This window comes from Erinaceus europaeus, chromosome 2, assembly GCF_950295315.1.
Source record: "Erinaceus europaeus chromosome 2, mEriEur2.1, whole genome shotgun sequence".
Taxonomy (NCBI): domain Eukaryota; kingdom Metazoa; phylum Chordata; class Mammalia; order Eulipotyphla; family Erinaceidae; genus Erinaceus; species Erinaceus europaeus.
This window is the reverse complement of record NC_080163.1, coordinates 41,491,535-41,514,052: the sequence shown is the minus strand read 5'-3', so window position 1 is coordinate 41,514,052 and position 22,518 is coordinate 41,491,535. Positions and strand designations below refer to the sequence as shown.

Genomic DNA, 22,518 nt, shown 5'->3' with positions numbered 1-22,518 from the left:
AAACTATAACCAAACCTCACCCTTGTGACACAGAAAGACCCCTGCACACAAGCACATCAAAGCCTAGCTTCCTCATTCCTTAGATCACTCACCTAATAGTTTTCCCAACCCCTTACCTCTCTCTGTCCTTTTTCTGCTTTAACCATATATAGTATAAACAAGCTACCTCCTTCTGCAACCTCTTAAAAGCCTTGCCTTTCTGATCAATAAACGGATTTGTCCATCAGACATTCCCCTGGTGATCTCTTGTTGTGTCTCTAGCTACAAACACTGAGAAAGACCCAGTTGATTCACTCCTGCTGCCTCAAAGCATATTCTCCCAGGCATCCACTTCTGATGTACAATGGAGTGGCCATGCCAGGGATTTTGTGCCTGAGAGAGGCCTCCCCACAAGAAGAATGGCATGCGGCTTTTTGTTTTGATGGTTACAGATAGAGTTAATTATTTGATATTTTAACATTTTGTCCTACTAATATACTTTATTCTCTTGTTGCTGAAGATTTCTATTCCCATTTGTTTTGTTTTATTATTAGTGTTTCTTTTTTCTTTTTGTCACCAGAGTTTTTGCACTTGTATGATTCCACTTCTCCCAAAGGACTCTTTTCAAGAAACTATATATTTAGTTTAAGAAACAGACAGTAATAGGGAGAAGCAGACAGACAGAGAGAGAGGAGAGAGATACAGAGAGACAGAGAGACAGAGAGAGACACAGAGAGAGAATTATCAGCTCTGGCTTATGGTGGTACTGAGGATTTAACCTGGGACCTCAGATACTCTGGCATGAAGGTGTTTTTGCCTGATTACTGTGCTGTCTCCCAGCCTAGGACACACTTACTCTCTTTCTCTGTCTTATTTTTTTTTATTTTTTTATTATTTTTTAAAATTTTTTATTTAAGAAAGGATTAATGAACAAAAACATAAGGTAGGAGGGGTACAACTCCACACAATTCCCACCACCCAATCTCCATAACCCACCCCCTCCCATGATAGCTTTCCCATTCTCTAGCCCTCTGGGAGCATGGACCCAGGGTCGTTGAGGGTTGCAGAAGGTAGAAGGTCTGGCTTCTGTAGTTGCTTCCCCGCTGAACATGGGCGTTGACTGGTCGGTCCATACTCCCAGTCTGCCTCTCTCTTTCCCTAGTAAGGTGTGTCTCTGGGGAAGCTGAGCTCCAGGACACATTGGTGGGGTCTTCAATCCAGGGAAGCCTGGCCAGCATCCTGGTGGCATCTGGAACCTGGTGATTGAAAAGAGAGTTAACATATGAAGCCAAACAATTTGTTGAGCAATCATGGATCCCAAGCTTGGAATAGTGGAGAGGAAGTGTTAGGGAGGTACTCACTGCAAACTCTAGTGTACTTCTGCTTTCAGGTATATATTTTGCAGTAGTTTATGGATACATGTGCACATAAGCTCTCTCTCACAGAAACTGGTGTATATCTAGGTTATGGGACTTTGTTAGAAAGTGAACTACCTGAGATGAAATTAGAGTGTACTATAAAAGGAAAGGTCTCACCCGAGTAATGAAGCTGAAGGGTTGTCATTCCACACGTGAAGACTGGACACAGTCTGAGGTGAAGCATGTTGAGGTGGCTATCGTTGCGTTGGTTAGGTTGTGATCGGCGGATGCAATATTATTTGGTTTGGATTGGGAGATGCATACGGGAAAGTGGGCCCTATCCAAGGGTTCCAGGACTGGGGGAAGTAGGGGCTCTATAGTGGAGATGTGAGGTTCCTGTTGTCTTAGGGTTCAAAAAGACAATCGATAGTTAATGTTATCATCACATTATTTGTTAATTGGGTTAACTTTGAAAAGTCCTTTTGTTATGGTTTACTGTACAGTATCCAGTATCTTGTATATAGCTGTGCTATTGGATGCTTCTAATCTACTTGGTCTAGGCTTTTGAGAGAGTCCGCATATCAAATACACAGCCTATATATTAAAAGGATTCACTTTATGTTTTGAGAAACTTCGAGACATACAATTGATTTTCCCCCTCTCATATTAATTAACTACTGATTTATATGTCTACATTTTGCTAGGAGTGTACATAAACACCATTCCAACCACCAAAGGCCTGTGACCCATCCCTCCCGCCCACTCCCACCCCCCACTGGCCCAGGAAGCTACATGTCTACCCCTCACCACAGGGTTTTTACTTTGGTGCCCTACTTACAATTTGATCAGGTCCTGCCTTTAGTTTCCCTTTCAGATCTTCTTAATCAACTTCTGTTGATGAGTGGGATCATCCCATACTCATCTTTATCTTTCTGACTTAGTTCACTTAACATAATTCCTTCTAGCTCTGTCCAAGATGGGTCAGAGAAGGTGGGTTCATTGTTTTTGATAGATGCATAGTATTCCATTGTGTATATATACCACAGCTTTCTCAGCCACTCATCTGTTGTTGGGCACCTGGGTTGCTTCCAGGTTTTAGCTATTATGAATTGTGCTGCTATGAACATAGGAATACACACCTCTTTTTGGTTGGGTGTTATGGAGTCCTTGGGGTATAACCCCAGGAGAGGAATTACTGGATCATATAGAAGGTCCATGTCTAGCCTTCTGAGAGTTTTCCAGACTGCTCTCCACAGAGGCTGTACCAATTTACATTCCCACCAGCAATGTAAAAGGGTTCCTCTGTCCCCACATCCTCTCCAGCATTTGTTGCTACATGCCAGACATCAGACAAGAAACTAATCACCAAAATATATAAAGAGCTCAGCAAACTTAGCACCAAAAAAGCAAATGACCCCATTCAGAAATGGGCAGAGGATATGAACAAAACATTCACCTCAGAGGAGATCCAAAAGGCTAACAAACATATGAAAAACTGCTCTAGGTCACTGATTGTCTGAGAAATGCAAATTAAGACAACACTAAGATACCACCTCACTCCTGTAAGAATAGCATACATCAAAAAAAGACAGCAGCAACAAATGCTCTCTTATTTTTTAAGGTAAAAAGTTATAGGAGAGATACCATAGCATTTCCCCATCACTTGTGAATCCTCCTTTGCACAGACTCCCATGTAATGGCTGGGACCTGGGACCTGGCTCCTTGCACATGTTAAAATGTGCACTCTATTGACTGAACTATGTCCTAGCTTCTACTTTTTTTTTTCCCCAAGCCAGAATTCTACTCAGTTCTGGCCACTGGTGGTTGTGGGGATCAAACCTGTGACCTTTGGCTTCCAAATCCTCTGCTCTATATCTGTACTTTTTCCCTAGGCCATGCTGAGGCTTATTTTTCTTGACATTTCTGACACAAGCCAACTGAATCTTACACCAGGCCAACTGAATCTTACACTAGGCCGGGAGAATGAGGTCTCCTGGGGATGAAGCCAAGCTGTCAACATGTGCCATCTGGGGCAGAACAGGTGACTCCTGTTGGCTTGGCTCAATTCACTTAAGAGGCAGCCCTTGTGGGCTAGATGCCCCTGAGCTCTTCTCCTCAGTCAGGGCTCAGTTCTGTTGATTTCTTGCAGCACAGACCCTGAATATATTTTCCTCAGAAAAGAAGTAAAAGTGGAGAATTTGAAACATGATGTTTTTTTTTTATTTCCAAAGTTACATTTAACCAGTGAGATATCAATGTTACTTCAATAAAAAGCAATGGAATTCAATGGGCCTTTTAGCCAGCAGAGATGGAGAGGAAAAAACAAAAATGGCAAAGCAAGTAGGAGCTAGTAACTCATCTTGCAGAGTCCTATGGGCACTGGATAGAGCAAAGACCAGGGTTTAAAGGGCTTATGTTCAAATCTAGTCTTGTCTATGAATTTGCTGCATATACTTGAGGAATTTCACTGTCTCAGACTTCATTTTCTCATCTGTAGAATGGGATGAATGACACCTTAGATAGAGGGCACTTTTAGAAATCGATGAGGCCCTGGGTAGTGGCGCTCTGGTTGAGTGCACATATTACAATGCACAAGGACACAAGTTGAGCCGTGGTTCCTACCTGTAGGGGAAAAGTTTGTGAGTGGTGAAGCAGGGCTGTAGGTCTCTCTCTCTCTCTCTCTCTCTCTCTCTCTCTCCCTCCCTCCCTCCTCTCCTCTCCTCTCCTCTCCTCTCCTCTCCTCTCCTCTCCTCTCCTCTCCTCTCCTCTCCTCTTCTCTCCTCTCCCCTTATCTGCTCCTTCCCTCTGGATTTCTGATTGTCTCTAGCCAGGAAATAAATAAAGGTAATTAAAAAGAAACTTTTAAGAAATTGATGGAAATCACATTTTCAGAAGGTCTAGGAGTCCAACGTATGGTATGTAGTTTATTGTATTTATTTATTTTTATTTTGAATACAGACAGAAATTTAGAAGGGGGGTAGAGTGGAAGAGAAAAGATAGATATCTGAAGCATTGCCTCACCAAGCTTATGAAGCTTCTCCTCTGCAGAAGGAGGCTGGGGGCTTGAACTGTGGTCCTTGTGCATTATACCATGTCAGCTCTACAAGATGTGACACTGCCTGGCCTAAGTAAACTCCTTCTTTCTCCCTTTCTTTCTTTCTTTCTTTCTTTCTTTCTTTCTTTCTTTCTTTCTTTCTTCTATTTATTATTTTTTAGCAAAGGGAATTATTTATGTTAGAAAGAGACAGAGAAATTGAGAAGGAAATCAGAAGAGAGAGATGTTTGCAACATTGCTTCAACATCTTGAAGCTCCTGCCCTTGCACGTGGGGCTGATGTGAACCCAAGTCCTTGCACATTGTGACATGTACAGTCTATCAGGTGTGCCACTATGTGGCCCTCAACAGGTGTCCTCTAATCCACTTTCTTTCTAGCTCAGGGAACCCTATCAGTGATGACTAGGGGGTTGGGTTTGGGGTGTGTATGGTGGCTTATAGTGTTATGCTCTGGTTTTCTCCAGACTTTTCTGAAGCTCTCAACACTCACTACCTCCAGGACCAAGGAGCAAGAGCTCTTCTGGTTTGTTTTCCAGCTTTTAGATGGAATAATAAAGACTCATGATGGTACTAAAATCTGCCTTGCAATTATGGCTCACTGTGGCTTTTTGTTACTGTGGTTAAGATGTTCTTTCAGCAGGGGCAAATCCATTTTAAAGACATGTTTATTATCATTACCTGAACTCATACAATGTAGAGTTAGTTTTATAAAAAGGAAAGAAAACTCTTCCTAATATTCCTAATAATATGAGATCAAGAACCCCTGAATTAACTAGGTGATATTTGTTGAATCCTACTGAAATCACCTTGATTTTTGGGGAATTTTCAATTGGAGAAAACATGTCAGCTAAATTCTGAAATTTGTCATTAATGATGTTTGAGATGGTAGAGTGGACCCTAGTCACAACAGGCACAATAGGGAGGCAAGTGCTTAGGGAAACACTGGCAGGATCACCTACTTCCCCAGAGCTTGCAAACCTGAGATGGAGGCCTTGCTTTTGTTAAGGTCTTCAATTGGATTACGTAGAATTCCTTCATTTCTAGAGGCCCATAGATGCTCATTCTTTCTGCCCAATCCCCAGCTATGTTGAGAAACAGTGGTTATGGGACAGGCCCTAGGCCCTACAATCTCAAAGACTAGGCTCAGTTCTCAGATCTTTCTGCTATTAGCTGAATGTACCAAGCAAATGCATAACTCCTCTGAACCTCAGTTTCCTTCTCTGTAAAGTGGGAGTTATAACTTATATTATAAAGAAGATTTGGTAAAAAGAGGATAGGGCCAGACAGTAGTGTACCTGGTTAAGCACATACTATACTGCATGTTCAGGACCCTGGTTCAAACCCCCAGCCCCCAGTTGCAGGGGGAAAGCTTCACAAGTGGTGTAACAGAAATGCAGGTATCTCTCTGTCTCTCCCTCCCATCTCAATTTCTCTCTGTCTCTACCCAATAATAAATAAATAAAAATACTTAAACAAAAAGGAAAGATGGAGGACACACACAGGGTACAGGGTAAAACTTGGACTAGGTGACTTTACTGTTGCAGTAAAGTCAATAACTCTGAGGGACAGGCTGGTGGGGAGGAGGGCCAAGTTGAAAGAGGGTTGGAGATAGGAGGCAGACTTAAATTGGTGGTGGGAGTGTTGTGCAGACACTTATCTTGGGAGAGAATTGTATCCATGTGACAACACTGTAATGTAAATTGTGATTTCCCTAACACAATGATTTGATGAAAAAAGAAAAAGAAAAAATATAGAATGATGGATTTTCTCGTTGTGTATTCTCAGATTTGGAAGAGTATTGGAGGTGTTTGATAGGTTCGTTCACTCCAGCCAGTCAGTGTGTGAGCAAAGAGATGAATTTATTGATGAGTACTGGCAATCACCTAGTAGCTTGTGAGTTGTTTCCATATGTGTGTGTGTGTGTGTGTATGTGTGTATGTGTGTGTGTGTATGTGTGTAATATATGTCTTCAATGTTGACCACAATTTACTTAAGGAGAATATAAGAGAATAAATATGTCTTTTGATCATTTGTGACATTTTTTCCCCAGAAACAAAGTGAAAGCCTTGCTGCTACCCCTTGTTTTTCATATATGTATTGTGTAAGCTGTCAAATTCTTGACCTAGGGCAACAGGTGACCTGGGCTGGAGAGTAGGCCTTGTGGAGCCGACTGCCCAAGGAGCACCATCTTTGCCCAGGAAGCACTTAGACTTCAACAGGCCTAGATCCACATGTAATAAGAATAGGGGCCTCAGTGCCAAGCCTGGGACCCAGGAAGAGCTCTGGGTTATTGCTGTGTGGGCTTCCATATGTGCCATCCTTAGATAAATAACTTTAACTTTGAAAAGAGGGAAACATACCCCTTTCCTCACAATGCACTCAGTCATGTTCTTATGCTCCCCACACTCACACCAAATAAGATACATAGACCAATTCCTAGAAAGCAGATGCCAGCCTTTTGGATTTGAGGTGTGTTTATTCAGCACTGAGTTTTCTTGCTCAAGTAAAGGTTTGGGCAGTGTCCTTTGGCTTGGTTCAAGTTGATTCTAAGGATCTACCCATAAGAGATAGATGAAAATAGTAGCAAAAGGTCACTAGTCTTCTTTAAGATAAAAAAAAAAAAAGATTAGAGAAGGGAAGAGAGGCACACTCTCACTGCCAATGGAAAAAATTCCAGGCTAGATAAAAATGTGTTCTGAGCCTATTACCATGTGGAGTCACTGTGACATACTAGCCCCGGAATTTTCCCAGTGTGTGTGTTACACACCACCTCAACCCTCCTATCTATTCCTCTCTCTAACATCAACACATGGAGAGAAATGTACTCGAGTTTTCCTCCTACACTCACTACAGACTCATGAAGGGAGGAGGAGAAGGAAGAGGAGGAAGCGGATGCTCAGTTCCCCTGCAGGAAACTGCTTCAAATATCACTCAACAGTCCTTAAGTCTATAGCCAAATGACAGCTTGACATTTCTGTCTTTTTCAAAGCTATATATCATTTACCCAAAGGTAACTTTCAGGATTACGTAAGTATTGGTTGATGAATAGATAACAATATTTGGATAGAAGGAAAGAATAGAGGTAAATTAAATTGAGCTGCAGCAAAGCTAGAACTCAAAGCACAAACTCAGTGTTTCTGTGCACTTTCAGGGTTGGCCCCAGGGCTTCCTAAAAACCAAAGGAAGGAGGAGAACACACACCCTATGTGCTGGTAAGATGCAAATAAAGCAGCTGTTCAGGAGAGATGCAAGGTCTTCCTGGTACTGAGCTCAGAGATGGGTCCATCCTGCAATGAGTTCTCCAAAGGGAGGCAGTGTCCGGGTAGGCCCTGAAAGCATCTGCTAATTAAACTCACAAAAATATTTTACAATTGCTTCCTCCAAAGTCTCTCAGTATGTACTGATGACTTAGTGCCAAAGTGTAATTCTATACGTTAATTTAATGAGGAGCCGATAGTGCAGAGTACACTGTCTTCTAAGGGGCTGACTTGACTCAAGGATCAAATAATCAACAAGAAAAAGAGTGGATGGCTTGTGTTTCCATCAGGGAATACACTGATTGTTTTGTTTCTCATAACTGATTATCACTGGGAACAGAGAGTTCTGGGCTTTTCCTTGCTGGAAGGAGGAGTGCAGATGATCTCTGCTGGCAGTTATTAGAAGCAAATGGAGTTCCTCTTGTTAGCCAAGTGATGGGCAGACCCTGTGCTTTTGATTCCTGATACCTTAGTTATATCCTTCTATACCAGGACTTTATTATATCAATTCAAATCTTCAGTAATATGTGTTATCATGCACATCCACCTTCTCCCTATAGGCCCCAGGACCGAGGGGGTAGCAAAGGTGCCCAATGTAATTGGAGCATAGAATTATAATTGGGGTTTACACAAAATCACTTTTATTGCACACATGCTATATATTTATGCCTTGTTTCTCAAATGCATGCAGATGCTGATATGCTTGATAAAATTCACATTTTATGTAAAGACTACCCAGTCCATATTAATTTTTGTTCTGAAATTCTGTCTAGCATTAGAAGGGTGAAAGAGGGAGGGTGCAGTTCACACATTCTTTTTGTAAGAAGGGTCCTCCTCATAGAAGAATGTGTATCACAGCATCTAGAAATAGGAGCCTCATTCTGGAACATTTTCAAGCAAGTGTTACAAGCACTCATTGAAAGCTCAGTAAGATACTCAAAGACTGTCTTACTATAAGCCATGTTTCCTCTCAGCAATCCGCTAAACTGAGTGATTTGTAAAGATAAAAATATATATCCTCAGGAAAAAAAATTGAATTTTTTGGGTGTGAGCCATATAAGTGTTGGCAGGCATCTGTTAACAATTATAATTCTTGCTTTCAGCAAGGTCAATCTTTAGCTAATCTTTCTATGGGTGATTAGGCAGGAGGAGAAATTCCCAGTTTGTGATGACAAAATTATACTGTCAGATTAGAGATGAACTCTCATCATTCTACTTTCATAGGTAGGCACAGGTTTCTACATTCAGAAATGGTTCCAAGTCCTCTATTTTTGTTTGTTTGTTTGTTTGTAAGTATGATTAGAGAGACAATCCACTGAAGGGGTAGACAAGTCACCAAGTAAGTCAACACAGGGCCTGGAGTATTGAAGTTCTTTGTTTTTTTATTTTTATTTTCATTAGTGTTTAAATATTGATTCACAAAATTAATTCCACACTTTCCCCACCACCATCACAGTTCTGAATCCCAGGTCCCTCCTTTGCAATCCACTGCAGTTGTCCCAAGGTTGCAGACATGGGCTGTCATCTCTACAACTATCTGTCTACACTTGTACATAACCGCCGCCTTTTTCTTCCAAGTCCAATCCCCTCTTCTCCTCCAAGACATGCACAACCCTATTTACTACATCCAAAGATCTCTCTCCTTTTTATCCTGTCTCTCTGGGACCTGATGGAGCTGGAGTTCCGAGCTCTCTTATCTTCTTTTCCTACCACATCTTCCCCATTGGAAGTATGGATCAAATTTATTTTTGGGGTGATGAAGGTAGGAGCTCTGGCTTCTGTAATTGTTTCACCACTGGACATGGTCATTGGCAGGTAGATCCATACAACCAGCTTGTTTCTATCTTTCCCCAGTGGGGTAGGGCTCTGGAGAGGTGAGGTTCCAGGACATACTAGTGAGGTCATCTGTGCAGAGAAGTCAGGGTAGAATCGTGGTATCATCTGCGACTTAGTGTCTAGAAGGTGGCAGGACATAAAGTGAGACAAAATGGTTATGACTAGGAACCAAAGAGTAGGAACATAGCAGATGAGATTAGGGATTTTAGAAAGCTAAATGCCTTTGTTTAATATATTAAAAAAGCCATAAATCCATTTTAGGCATGTTTCTTGGGGCACAAAACTATGGTAGTTTTTTCTTGAATTTGATAGCTACCATGAAGTTGGATAGAAATATGGTCTGAAAAATTGGTGTCAGAGTAGAGAAAAGGGCTAGAGGGTTGGATTAGGGTAGAGAGTAGCCCTCATTCTTGAAAATAGTCTGGGAATAAAATTAACTATTTACCACCATCCCCCTGATCCAGGGCCCATACTGAAGTCCTTTGCATCTAATATATGAGTGTTTGTTGAGTTGCTGTTTGAGAAGGTACTGAGGACTATTCTGCTTGGCTCTCAAGAATAACCCCAGAAGTGGTGGGTGATATTTGCCAAGTGCTAGGTTATGGGTCAGTACAAGTATGGTTTCTGCAAAGCCTAAGGATTCTGTGCTGGGTCAATTGACCCGAGGAAAGAGTCACATTGCTGGAAAGTATACACCTCACATCTGAGACTGGGTGACCAGATGACTGGGTTAGTGTTGAAGGAATTGAGCACTAGTTGGGGGAAAGAGACATGTTCCATTGACATTGTTTCTGACTTAGTAGTTTTCATATGTCCAGGGTCCACTGTAGAACTGGACACAAAGTATGTCCTGAGTTAATAGTAGTTGGAAAATAATACTACACCATGCCAATAATAACAACATGCCATCTAAAAATTATATGTGCAATTATCCTGTGGCAAAAGGAAATAAGTGTATATGTGTATATATGACATAAAAATACATATTGATAGACTATGTTATCAATAATACTTCTGGTCAGCAGCAGCTCATTACTTTGGGGAAGGAAAAATTATGTAGAATTTTGATGGTACAAAGGTTGGTGCCAACCCTCATGATGTCTAAACATCAACTGTACGTAGATTCTTTCAGTGTAACACAAAGTGTGTGTGTGATCCTTGTTAATACTGGCAACTGTATAGGATATGAGTGTTGTTTTCATCTTACAAAGGAGAGACTGGGTTCAAATCTTGAGGGTAGAGTACTCAATGAGCATTCTCTCTTCTGAGTATATTCAGCAAGGGAAGGGTTCCAGAAATTCATTCATAGTCATCTGGAAAAAGAGACACAATGTAAATATAAATATAAATATAAATATAAATATAAATATAAATATAAATATAAATATAAATATAAATATAAATATAAATATAAATATAAATATAAATATAAATATAAATATAAATATAAATATAAATATAAATATAAATATAAATATAAATATACAGACCAGTATATCCTGATATGAGTCTATTTATGTAAAACAAAGTGTTTATGTATGTATATATCATGCTAGATGCTTGTATTTGCATACAAAATATATGGATCAACATGAACCTGTAAACATTTCTGAGGAAAGGACTGGGAGAGACACGGGAATTTTTTCTTTTTTTTTTTTTTTTACTTTGTAATATCATTAGAAATTGGCCTTAACCCCATCATCTGGGGCTCTAGTCAGGGAATCCTGGGATTCCCACATAGATATAATGATCCTAGAGACCTAACAGATACCACTTTACACCATCACTGTTCATCTTTCTTCTTCTAGTGTTTGCCCTTCTTCCGTAGTCAGTCAACAGCGTCAGGTTGAGCCTGATGTAAAGTTTCGAGACCTTTGAATCTGGAGAGGTGGCAGTCATTGACTATGTGGGTCATAGTCTGTCTGTAGCCGCAGGGGCAGTTCGGGTAGTCTCTGGCTCCCCAGCGATGGAACATAGCGACGCACTGGCCATGGCCTGTTCGATAGCGATTGAGGAGGGCCCAGTCATAATGTGCTAGGTCAAAGCCGGGTTGTCGCTTGCAGGTGTCTGTGATGAGGTGTTTGTTCTATACCTCAGCTGACTGCCAACTCTGTTTCCAAGAGTCTGGAACAGAGAAATTCATCAGACAAAACACCATAAATGCTATTGTGGGCCACTCCAGGAGCTTGCCCTGAAAGTAGAATAACAGTGGTAGAAATTGCCCCACTTTCCAAAGGGAAGCTAGGTCAACATATTCTGCTATTCAAGGTAGACTGGTCCTGAAATGAGTGCAGCCTAGAATGTTGCTAACTATAGCCATGGAATGTGAGCTCAGACCTACAGGGATGCAGAGGTTACACAAGCTCCAGTGCTAAATATGAATAGACACGGGCCCTAGGTCAGATCCATGGGTACTATAGTATATGTATTAATGGTATTTATATACACTTCCCATGTTTGGGAGCTACTCTCTACCCTGATCTAGCTTTCTAATTCTATTCTGAACACTGATACCATCTTCTCATCTTCTCAGACAATATTTTTAGCCCACCTGCATGTAAGCTGTTGGGTTCAGGTAAAATTAGTAAAGTCATGGGCTTGGAATATAGCTAAAATAGACATCCTAGCTTCTTCCAACATGAAGAACACAACTTTTATCTGCTGTATTCTTACTTTTAGGTTACTGACTATAAAAATTTTGTTCTTCTTTCATCTTTTAAAAATTTTTTTTGTTTTGGACTTTGAAAAAATTTGTATTTATAAAAATGAAACACTGACAAAAACCATACAATAAGAGGAGTACAAATCCACACAATTCTCACCACCAGAACTCCATATCCTATCCCCTCCCCTGATAGCTTTCCTATTCTTTAACCCTCTGGGAGTATGGGCCCAGGGTCATTATGGGGTGTAGAAGGTGGAAGGTCTGGCTTCTGTAATTGCTTCCTCGCTGAACATGGGCGTTGGGTGGTCAATTCATACTCCCAGCCTGTCTCTCTCTTTACCTAGTGGGGTGGAGTTCTGGGGAGGCAGAGCTCCAGGGCATATTGGTGGGGTCCTGTGTCCAGGGAAGTTCTCTTGGCATCATGTTAGCATCTGGAACTTGGTTGCTGAAAAAAGAGTTAACATATAGAGTCAAACAAATTGTTGACTAATCATGAACCTAAAAGCTGGAATAGTTTATATGAAGAGTTGGGGGGGGCCTCCATTTTATAGATAGTGGTCCTAATTTAGTTATATTCCAAAGAGCCCATGACTATAGTAGTTTTTTTTTCTAGTCCCAAAACCTAGGTATAGACCAGGTCCCATGAGATAGTAGGGCATGTGTTCACATGTATCTATAAATTAGGACAAAATATATACCTGAAAGCAAAAGTGCACAATAACCTGCAGTGAGTCAGTATATGCAGCAAACAAATAGAAAGACCTAAAAATGTCCTTTGTTTGGTTTTCTATTTAAACTCATGTCCACTTGCTAATAAATGAGATTTGAGGGCACATCATTTCTCCTCGGTGTCTCTACTTCATTTCGTCCCTTGAGCGAGCAAGAGAGAGCTGGTCAGTTGCCTTCCTGCTGGTGTCACCCAGAGTGAATGCCGACATTCATCCTCCAGCTAGTTCTGCATGTTGTTTGTTGAGTGAAGTCCAATTTCATAGGTCACACAATGTTTAGAATAGTGTTCTCTCAATACAGATCCCTTGAGCACTGCTTACATGCAGATCCTAGGCTTTACCCCAGACATCTAAGATGGGGGCTGAAGGGCTTCTAAACTGGGTGATCCAAGAACCCCTCCAGCTAATGTATGAAGTAGGAGCTCCATAAATGGTACTGAATATGACTACTGGAAACCCACTCTGCAACTCCTTGGTTCATTTTCTTATATTACTACTCCCACTGCTCCACCTTCCCTGGCTGGAGGTGGGACTTGTCTGCTTAGATCAATTTCAGGGAGAATGTATCTGGTAGCATGAGGTTCAGCGTTGTGAGTATGGTCACTCATGGTCAAGATCACTTCCAGTCATGCTGTCCTTACCCAGGGCACAACAAGGACATTGGATTTAGAACATCCAAAGAAGGTGGATAATATAGCTAGAATAATAAAGAGAAGGTATGAGATATGGAGGTGGTGGTGGAGGGTCTGAAAGACATGGAGGAGTGAGAACTGAGGATGATTAAGTTAAGAAAAACACAAATCTGACTGGTGATTGTGGCATAGTGTCCATTATTTATATTCTAGCAGGTAGAGCTACTTTCAACAGGTCTAATTTATAGGGAAGTCAATTAAAGCCTGATATAAGACTATAGTAATATACACCAAGAAGTTTACCTGCCAGTTCACACTGTCAATAATGCTTACATTATCTATCATTGTGCATAGTTAGTAGTGGCCTAGTTGTATATGATAAAACATAGACTCAGAGTAATTAGCAAGTTTGCCATGGTTGTCCAGTGATTAAATAAATAGAGAGGATTAATATATTGACCAGATTTCACTTTATTTATTTATTTATTTATTTATTATTAACCACTATGCTAATCACTATGGACAAAGTGCCTATACAACTTCACTATCCTTGGTGGCCTTTTTTTTCTTTCTTTTTGATGGAAAGAAAAGTATTGATCAGGAGTGATAAAATTCCATATGGATGACTTCCTGGCTGTGTGAAAAGTAAATAAATGAAAAGTTCCCTGGACTAGATATTAATAGCTATGCATGTTTGATTGCTGATGAAAGAAAATCCTGACAATGTTAGTTCAAAAGAAGTTAATTATAGGCTAAAGATTTTTGCATAATCATTATGCAAAAGATTTTCATTCCTGAGGCACCAAAAGCCCCAGGGTCAATAATGTAGCACCATCCTAAACCAGAGGGGGACAGTGCTCTGGAAAATTAATAACAATAATAATGAAAATAATAAAATTTTAAATAAAAAGTCAGATTTTTGCCACTGGTCTTAGTGTTTATAATATACTTGTAAACACTATGGGGATCCAAATATAGCCATCAGAATCAGTGGTTTCTACACTTTGCCCACTAAATGTCTCAGGCACGAAAAGATCCTTGGAAGACTTTTTTTTTTATTTCCTTTTTAAATTTTTATTATTTTTAAATTTATTTTAAAAAGGAGACATTAACAAAACCATAGGATAAGAGGGGTACAACTCCACACAATTCCCACCATCAGATCTCTGTATCCCATTCCCTCCCCTGAAAACTTTACTATTCTTTATTCCTCTGGGAATATGGACCCAAGGTCATTGTGGGATGCAGAAGGTGGAAGGTCTGGCTTCTGTAATTGCTTCCCCACTGAACATGGGTGTTGACTGGTCAGTCCATACTCCCAGCCTGCCTCTCTCTTTCTCTAGTAGGGTGGGGCTCTGGGGAAGCTGAGCTCCAGGACACATTGGTGGGATCCTCTGTCCAGGGAAATCTGGTTGGCATCATGCTAGCATCTAGAACCTGGTGGTTAAAAATAGAGTTAACATACAAAGCCAAATAAATTGTTGAAAAATCATGGACATAAAGGCTGAATAGTGCAGATAAAGTGTTGGGGGATCCTCCATTTTGTAGATAGCTAGTAGGCATATTTTAGTTATATTTCAAAGGACATGTGGATATACTAGTTTTTTTTTCTCTGAGCCTGAAATCTGATATGAAGATGAATCTAAGTTATTATCTGTTAGACCACAAACTATCAAATACTTAGAGGAAAACATTGGAGTAACACTTTCATACCTAAACCTCAAGGACATCTTTGATGAAACAAACCCAATTGCAAGGAAGACTAAAGCAGAAACAGATTAATGGGACTACATCAAATTGTAAAGCTTCTACACAGCCAAAGAAACTATCACACAAAGAGACTACTCACAGAATGGGAGAAGATCTTCACATGCCAGACATCAGACAAGAGACTAGTCACCAAAATATACAAAGAGCTCAGCAAATTTAGCAACAGAAAAGCAAATGACCCCATCCAAAAATGGGCAGCGGATATGAATAGAACATTTACTACAGAAGAGATCCAAAAGGCTAACAAACATGAAAAATTGCTCCAGGTCGCTGAATGTCAGAGAAATGCAAAGAAAGACAACATTGAGATACCACCTAACCCCTGTGAAAATGGCATACATCAAAAAGGACAGCAGCAACAAATGCTAGAGAGGCTGTGGGGACAGAGGAACCCTTCTGCATTGCTGGTGGGAATATATATTGGTTCAGCCCATGTGGAGAGCAGTCTGGAGATCTCTCAGAAGTCTAGACATGGACCTTCCATATGACCCAGCAATTCCTCTCTTGAGGATATACCCCAAGGACTCCATAATACCCAACCAAAAAGAAATGTGTACACCTATGTTCATAGCACCACAATTTGTAATATCTAAAATCTGGAAGCAACACAGGTGCCCCAAAACAGAGGAATGGCTGAGAAAGCTGTGGTATATATACAAAATGGAATATTATGCAGCTACTAAGAATAATTAACCCCGACCAGTCAACGCCCATGTCCAGTGGGGAAGTAATTATAGAAGCCAGACCTTCCACCTTCTGTAACCCACAATGACCCTGGATCCATACTCCCAGAGCGATAGAGAATGGGAAAGCTGTCAGGGAGGGGATGGGATATGGAGATCGGGTGGTGGGAATTGTGTGGAGTTGTACCCCTCCTATCCTACAGAGAGGGAGAGAGAAAAACACCTGCAGACCTGCTTCACAGCCTGTGAAGTGACTCCCCAGCAGATGTGGAGCTGGGGCTCACCCTGGATCCTTAGTCTCGTCCTTGCACTTTGTGCCACGTGCGCCTAACCTGCTGCGCTACGCCCGACTCCTTATCCCACTTTTTTATTGGGTTATTTTTGCTTCTTTTGTAGATTTATACCAATTTTATATATATGTTTGATATTAGTCTGATGTGTGAACTGTCTTCTCCCATTTACTGGGTTGTCTGGTTGTCCTTTTTAGGCTTGCTTTTTTATGTGTAGAAGCTTTTTAGTTTCATGTAACCCTATTTCTTTACTCTTATTTTCATTTTCCATTCCCAAGGGGTTGAGTCTCCAAATACATCTTTGATGTGAAAGTCCTGAAAAACTCCACCAGCACTTTCTTCTATAAATTTTAGATTTTTCGGGAGTCAGGCAGTAGGGCAGTGGGTGAAGCCCACATGCTGCGAAGTGCAAGGAACTGTAAGGACCAAGGTTTGAGCCCCTGGCTCCCCACCTGCCATGGAGTAGCTTCACAGGCAGTGAAGCAGGTCTACAGGTGTCTATCTTTCTCTCCCCCTCTCTGTCTTCCTCTCCTCTCTCCATTTCTCTCTGTCCTATCCAACAATGTTGACATAAAAAACAACAGTAATAACTACAACAACAAGGGCAACAAAAGGGAAAATAAATTTAAAAAATTAAAAAAAGAAAAAATAGTTTCTGGTCTAATATCTAGATCTTTAATTAATTTTGAGTTGACCTTGATGTGTGGTGTTAGGTGGTGGTCTAGTTTCACTTTTCTGCATGTGGCTGTCCAATTTTCCCGGCACCATCTGTTGAAGAGATCTTTTTTTTATTTTTTATTTTTTATTTTACTTATTCCCTTTTGTTGCCCTTGTTGTTTTATTGTTGTAGTTATTATTATTGTTGTTGTCATCGTTGTTGGATAGGACAGAGAGAAATGGAGAGAGGAGGGGAAGACAGAGAGGAGGAGAGAAAGACAGACACCTGCAGACCTGCTTCACCGCCTGTGAAGTGACTCCCCTGCAGGTGGGGAGCCGGGTGAAGAGATATTTTTTTAACTCCACTGAATGGTTTTGGACCTTTTATCATACATTAGGTAGTTGTGTATATGTGGAATAATTCATTTCTGGGCTTTTGATTCTGTTCCATTGATCCGAGTGTCCATTTTTATTCCAGTACCACACTATTTTGATTACTATTGCTTTGTAATATAAAGTATTACAAAATATGGTACCTCCATATTTTTCCTTTTTGCTCAGAAGTACTTTGGAAATTCATGGCTTTTTGTTGTTTCATACTAATTTTAGACAAGTTCAATCTGCTTGAAAAATGCCATTGTAATTTTGATAGGGATTGCATTGAAATTGTAGATTGCTTTTGATAGAATGGACATTTTAATAATGTTTATAATTCCAGTCCATGAACATGAAATGTGCTTCCACTTCTGTGTGCCATTATGTCTTTTAGCAGTGTCCTATAGTTTACATTGTAAAGCTCCCTTACCTCATTTGTGAGATTCACCCCAAGGTATTTTATCTTTTTAAGTTCAATTGTAAATGGAATTGAGTCTTTTATTTCCCATTCCTTGTTTGCATACAGAAATGCCACAGATTAATGTGTATTGATTTTATATCTTGCTACTCTATTAAATTTATTAATTATTTATAGTAGTTTTCTGGTGGGGTCTTCGGGATTCTTTAGGTATAATATCATGCTATCAACAAATAGTTATAGTATGATTTCTTCTTTTTCAGTCTGTATGCCTTTGATATCTCTTTCTTGTCTGATTGCAGTGGAAAGAACCTCGAGAACTATGCTGAATATAATGGAGATAGTGAACATCCTTGTCTGATTCCTAATTTTAGTGGGAAAGATCTCAGCTTTTTCCCACTGAGAATGATTTTAACTGTGGGTTTATCATAAATGGCCTTTATTATGTTGAGGAATGGACCTTCTATTCCAACTTTCTGGAGGGTATTTATCATAAATTAGTATTGGATCTTGTTGAATGCCTTTTTGGCATCAATTGATATGACCATGTAACTTTATCTCTTTTTTGTTGTTGTTGATTTGATGAATTACATTGATAGCTTTGTGAATGTTGAACTACCCCTGTTTCCCAGAGGTGAATCCTACCAGCTCTTGGTAAGTTATTCCCTTAATGTGCTGTTGGATTGGAATAACAAGATCTTCTCTGGATCTTTGCATCAATGTTTTTTTTTAAATTTTGTTATTTATTTATTTATTTTTTGCCTCCAGGGTTATTACTGGGACTAAGTGCCGGCACTATGAACCCACTGCTTCTGGAGATAGGACAAAGAGAAATTGAGAGGTGAGGGGAAGATAGAGAGAGGGAAAGAAAGATAGACACCCGCAGACCTGCTTCACCTATTTTGAAACAACCCCTCTGTGGGTACCTTTCTCAGGGCTTGAACTGGGATCCTTGAATGTATTCTTATGCTTTTTACTAGGTGTGTTTAACCCAGTGTGCCACCACCCCACTCCCCTGCATCAATGTTCATAAGGGATATAGGTCTACAGTTTTCTTTTATGGTAGTTCTTCCCTATTTTGGGTTATAAGTGATGTTCACCTTATAGGATGTATTTGATAGTGTTTGCCTTTCTACAATTTTCTGGAATTGTTTGAGGAGAATAGGTGCTAGTGTTTTAGTGTGTGTCATTTTGTATTCAAAAACTTATGTGTGTGTTCACCTTCTTAGATTTCTATTGGATTTTGAACATTGCTCAGGTATGGAATTTTTTCTGTTAAACTTTCTTTGAATATGCTCTCTGCTCCTTTCTCTTTCTCTCTCTTTTTCCTCAGGGATTCCAATAACTCAGATATTTGTCTTTCTGATTGAGTTTGCTAATTTATGGAGAAGTGCTTTACTTTTCCTAAACCTTTCCTCTCCAGACATTTTAAATTCACAGAATGTGGTGGTTGTGTCTTAGAAGACATTTTTGTTAGTGTGCATGTGAGGGGAAATTCATGTTTCAGACAGTGAATGCTCAGGTCATATAAGTACAGGTCCCTGAGGTCATTCCTGCCACTGCATTTCTTGATGGTTGGACTGTTTTCATTTTGAAAGAGCAATAATGAATGTGTAATTAATCCTCTCCTTTGTATATGTCCTTAACTATTGATATGAACCAACAATTGTTAAAAGAATCATTGGAAGCATAATTATTTCTTATAAATGCTACATGAATCCTGGGAATGGCATTGTAAAACACCAGAAACTAATAGAAAGATCTACTTACGTCCATGTATTTTTTTTTCCATTTCTGAAACCAATTATTTTTCTAAAATTACTTTTCAGATTGACTATTAAGTTGAAAAGATTGTTGATTTCTTTTTAACACTAGTGTTAAGGAGAATCCTAATGAAACTTGATAGATTTACAATTAATCATGTTAGTTTTCACCTAGCAACTTAATGTCAATAATTTTTTAAATTTTCTAGTTGTAGTGGGTCAAGTTATGTTTACTGTTATCTCTTCAACTTATTTTATGGAGGGGAGGTAGAGAGTGATTTCTAATATTTAAATCTATAAGGGATTATTGTATATTACTTAATTTTATTAGTTATTTTCTTGCATTGGGTGCAGGTAAACTTAAACATAAACACTGGGAAATCATAAAAATTGTGTTTAAAAATAATTTAATACAGCTTTGTGTTTGAAGGAATCGGACTTCCCCACCCGATAAATGTTTGATCTTTTGTGGCAGGTGGGAGGCTCCAGGCCAGAGTGACAGGTGGTGACGTAGCAGAGTGCATGGTATGGACAGGCCTGTTCTAGTCCTGGCACCAGGAGTCACCTGCAGCCATGAATGTAGATCCAGCAGCCTGATTTCTTCCTTCAGGTCCCTATTGCCCCCATCAACAGTAGAGCCAAATCTTGGGACTCCAGATCAGGTGGGCTCCATTCTCTGCCAAGACACTGACATTAAGACCCACAGACTTAACTGTCTCCTGATTTTAAACTTATTTTGGGGCTGGGGAGATAGTATAATGGTTATGCAAAAAGCCTTTGATGCCCAAGGCAACAATGGTTCTAGGTGCATTCCCCAGCACCACTATAAGTCAGAACTGAGAATTTTAAAAACAGACAAAAAACCCAAACCATAACAAACAAACAACAAAAAAAGCAACTAATAACTGCTGGTTTCATTCTTTAGCTCATCTTTTAGAAGTTATTATTATTATTAATTATTAATCTTATCTATGTATTATTTATTGGATAGAGACAGAGAGAAATTGAGAGGGAACCGGGAGATAGAGAAGGAAAGAGGGGACCAGGTGATGATGTACCTGGTTGAGTGCACATGTTACAATGAGCAAGGACTGAGGTTCAAGTCCCCGGTCCCCACCTGCAGGGGGAAAGCTTTGCAAGTGGTGAAGCAGTGTTGCAGGTGTCTCTCTGTCTCTGTCTCTGTCCATCTCTCTCTCTTTCATTTTCTATCACTCTCTTCCCTCTAAAATTCTGGCTGTCTATATCCAACAAATAAAATAAAAATAATGAAAAAATACTAAGAGAGAGAGAGAGACATCTGCAGCCAACACATTACCATTCATCCACTCATGAACCTTCCTTGTACTTGGTAATGTGTGAGTTCAATCAGGTGTGCCACTGCCCAGGCCCCAGAAGTTATTCATTTTTTTCCCATTTAGGTATCATGGCTTTGGGAAGGCATTTAGAAATCAGCTCTGATGTATACTATTTCCTTGAGAATAGCTGATTTTTTTTTCTTTTTTTCTTTTCAACTTCAGTTTAGTGTTTTGCTTTCTGGAGTCCTTCATTTTGGAAATCTACAGTGGAAGTGGCAGGCTCTGATTTACCCTAAGGATAGTGTGTTTGCCAGTGTACTTGCCCATAATCCAGGCTAAATCTGCATCATGTGCATGTTAAATTTCAGGGCATGTGGTATTTTCTATGACTTCTTGTGTCTCTTTAAGGCCCACAATTTCTGTTTCTTTGTACCTGTATGGAATGTGGTATAGTGACTTTATAGCCAACATGTTATTTTTATGGATCTTACCTTATTACACATGAAGCGAAACCATCTCTGACACTTTTTATACCCACTGAATTTTTATTAGAGTTGTAGCTTTCATCAGTAATAACATAAGCAGCAACACCCTTTTCTGGAATATTTACTGAGATTGCTGCCACTGTCTGAAAAGAGCACTCATGCCATTTTATTAGGGATAGTTTCATCCTCATTGCCTTTATCTGGTTAGATAATCCTTTAATCCCTGTTCATTGTCCATAGATGGTGACTCTTCTGCCAGTACTGTCAACATTAGCCTTGAGAACAGTGTGGAGGATAAGGGGAGTCCAGAATTTTATCTGTTTTGAGTCATTACAGAGTCATTAGCTGTAGTGACTGCAGTGATTAGAATAGCAGGTCCCATACCTGAGTCCCTGGCATACTCATTCATAATATGGGATTCAGCTGATACTTAGGCAAGCAGAAAATTGAATCAGTGGCACCATCAGCCTCTCATATGATGGCATTTTCCTGCAGAATTTCTGAAAAAATGTCACAGCAGATTTGGACAAAGCCATTTCTGAGGCAGGATAGTTTGGGAGTTTTCTCCATGAATATGCCTCCTATTATCTGTCTTTAAACCAGTTTGTTCTGGTTGATGACCACCTATGAAGGTGTAATTCTACATTTTGTTACTAGGCTTATGATTACTTTTTTTTTTTAATTTAGGGTCATCAACTCCATGGTAATGTATTTGGTCTTAGGCAGATGAGATGGAAAATAATAAAGGAATGGAAATGTTCTGGTGCTGTATTTAAAATAAGAAACACAAGTCCACCTTTGACATTCAAAAGAGTTCCCTTATAATCTTGAGGGATTTAAAATTGCTCCCCATTATGTGGTATTTGAAGACCTTAGTGTGCTTCTCTCAGGTGCTCGATATTGTGGAAAAGGGAAGAGGAGCTCAAGAGGGAGCCAAGGTGGATATAGTTTCTGTTATTATTCTATAAAATTACTCTAAAAAAGAATGCTATTTTCCTTTTTATTTCCTTTGCTTTCAGAATTGTTGGTCTGCTTCTAAATTCTGCTTCTAAGACCCCTTCTGTTGCATTGCTTGCTCTGTGGTCTATTTACATAATCATTGTTTTGTCTGCACTGGTTTAATCCCCACTGGTTAGAGCATTTTCCTTCTCCCTATCCTATGTACTTCCTCTTCCTGACACTTCCGCCTCAGGAGATATATGAGGACAGGATTGTGATTAGAGATAGCGAGATCACACTGCATTCCCGCTCAATAAAGATTGAACTGAGTCCC

The 22,518-nt window shown here is 39.8% G+C and overlaps 1 protein-coding gene across 1 annotated transcript in view; it reads left to right on the top strand.

Moving 5' to 3' along the window:
* Positions 1-22,518, top strand: part of SPOCK1 (SPARC (osteonectin), cwcv and kazal like domains proteoglycan 1) — a 657,613-nt gene that overhangs the window by 281,680 nt on the left and 353,415 nt on the right. The gene's annotated exons all lie outside the window — the stretch shown is intronic.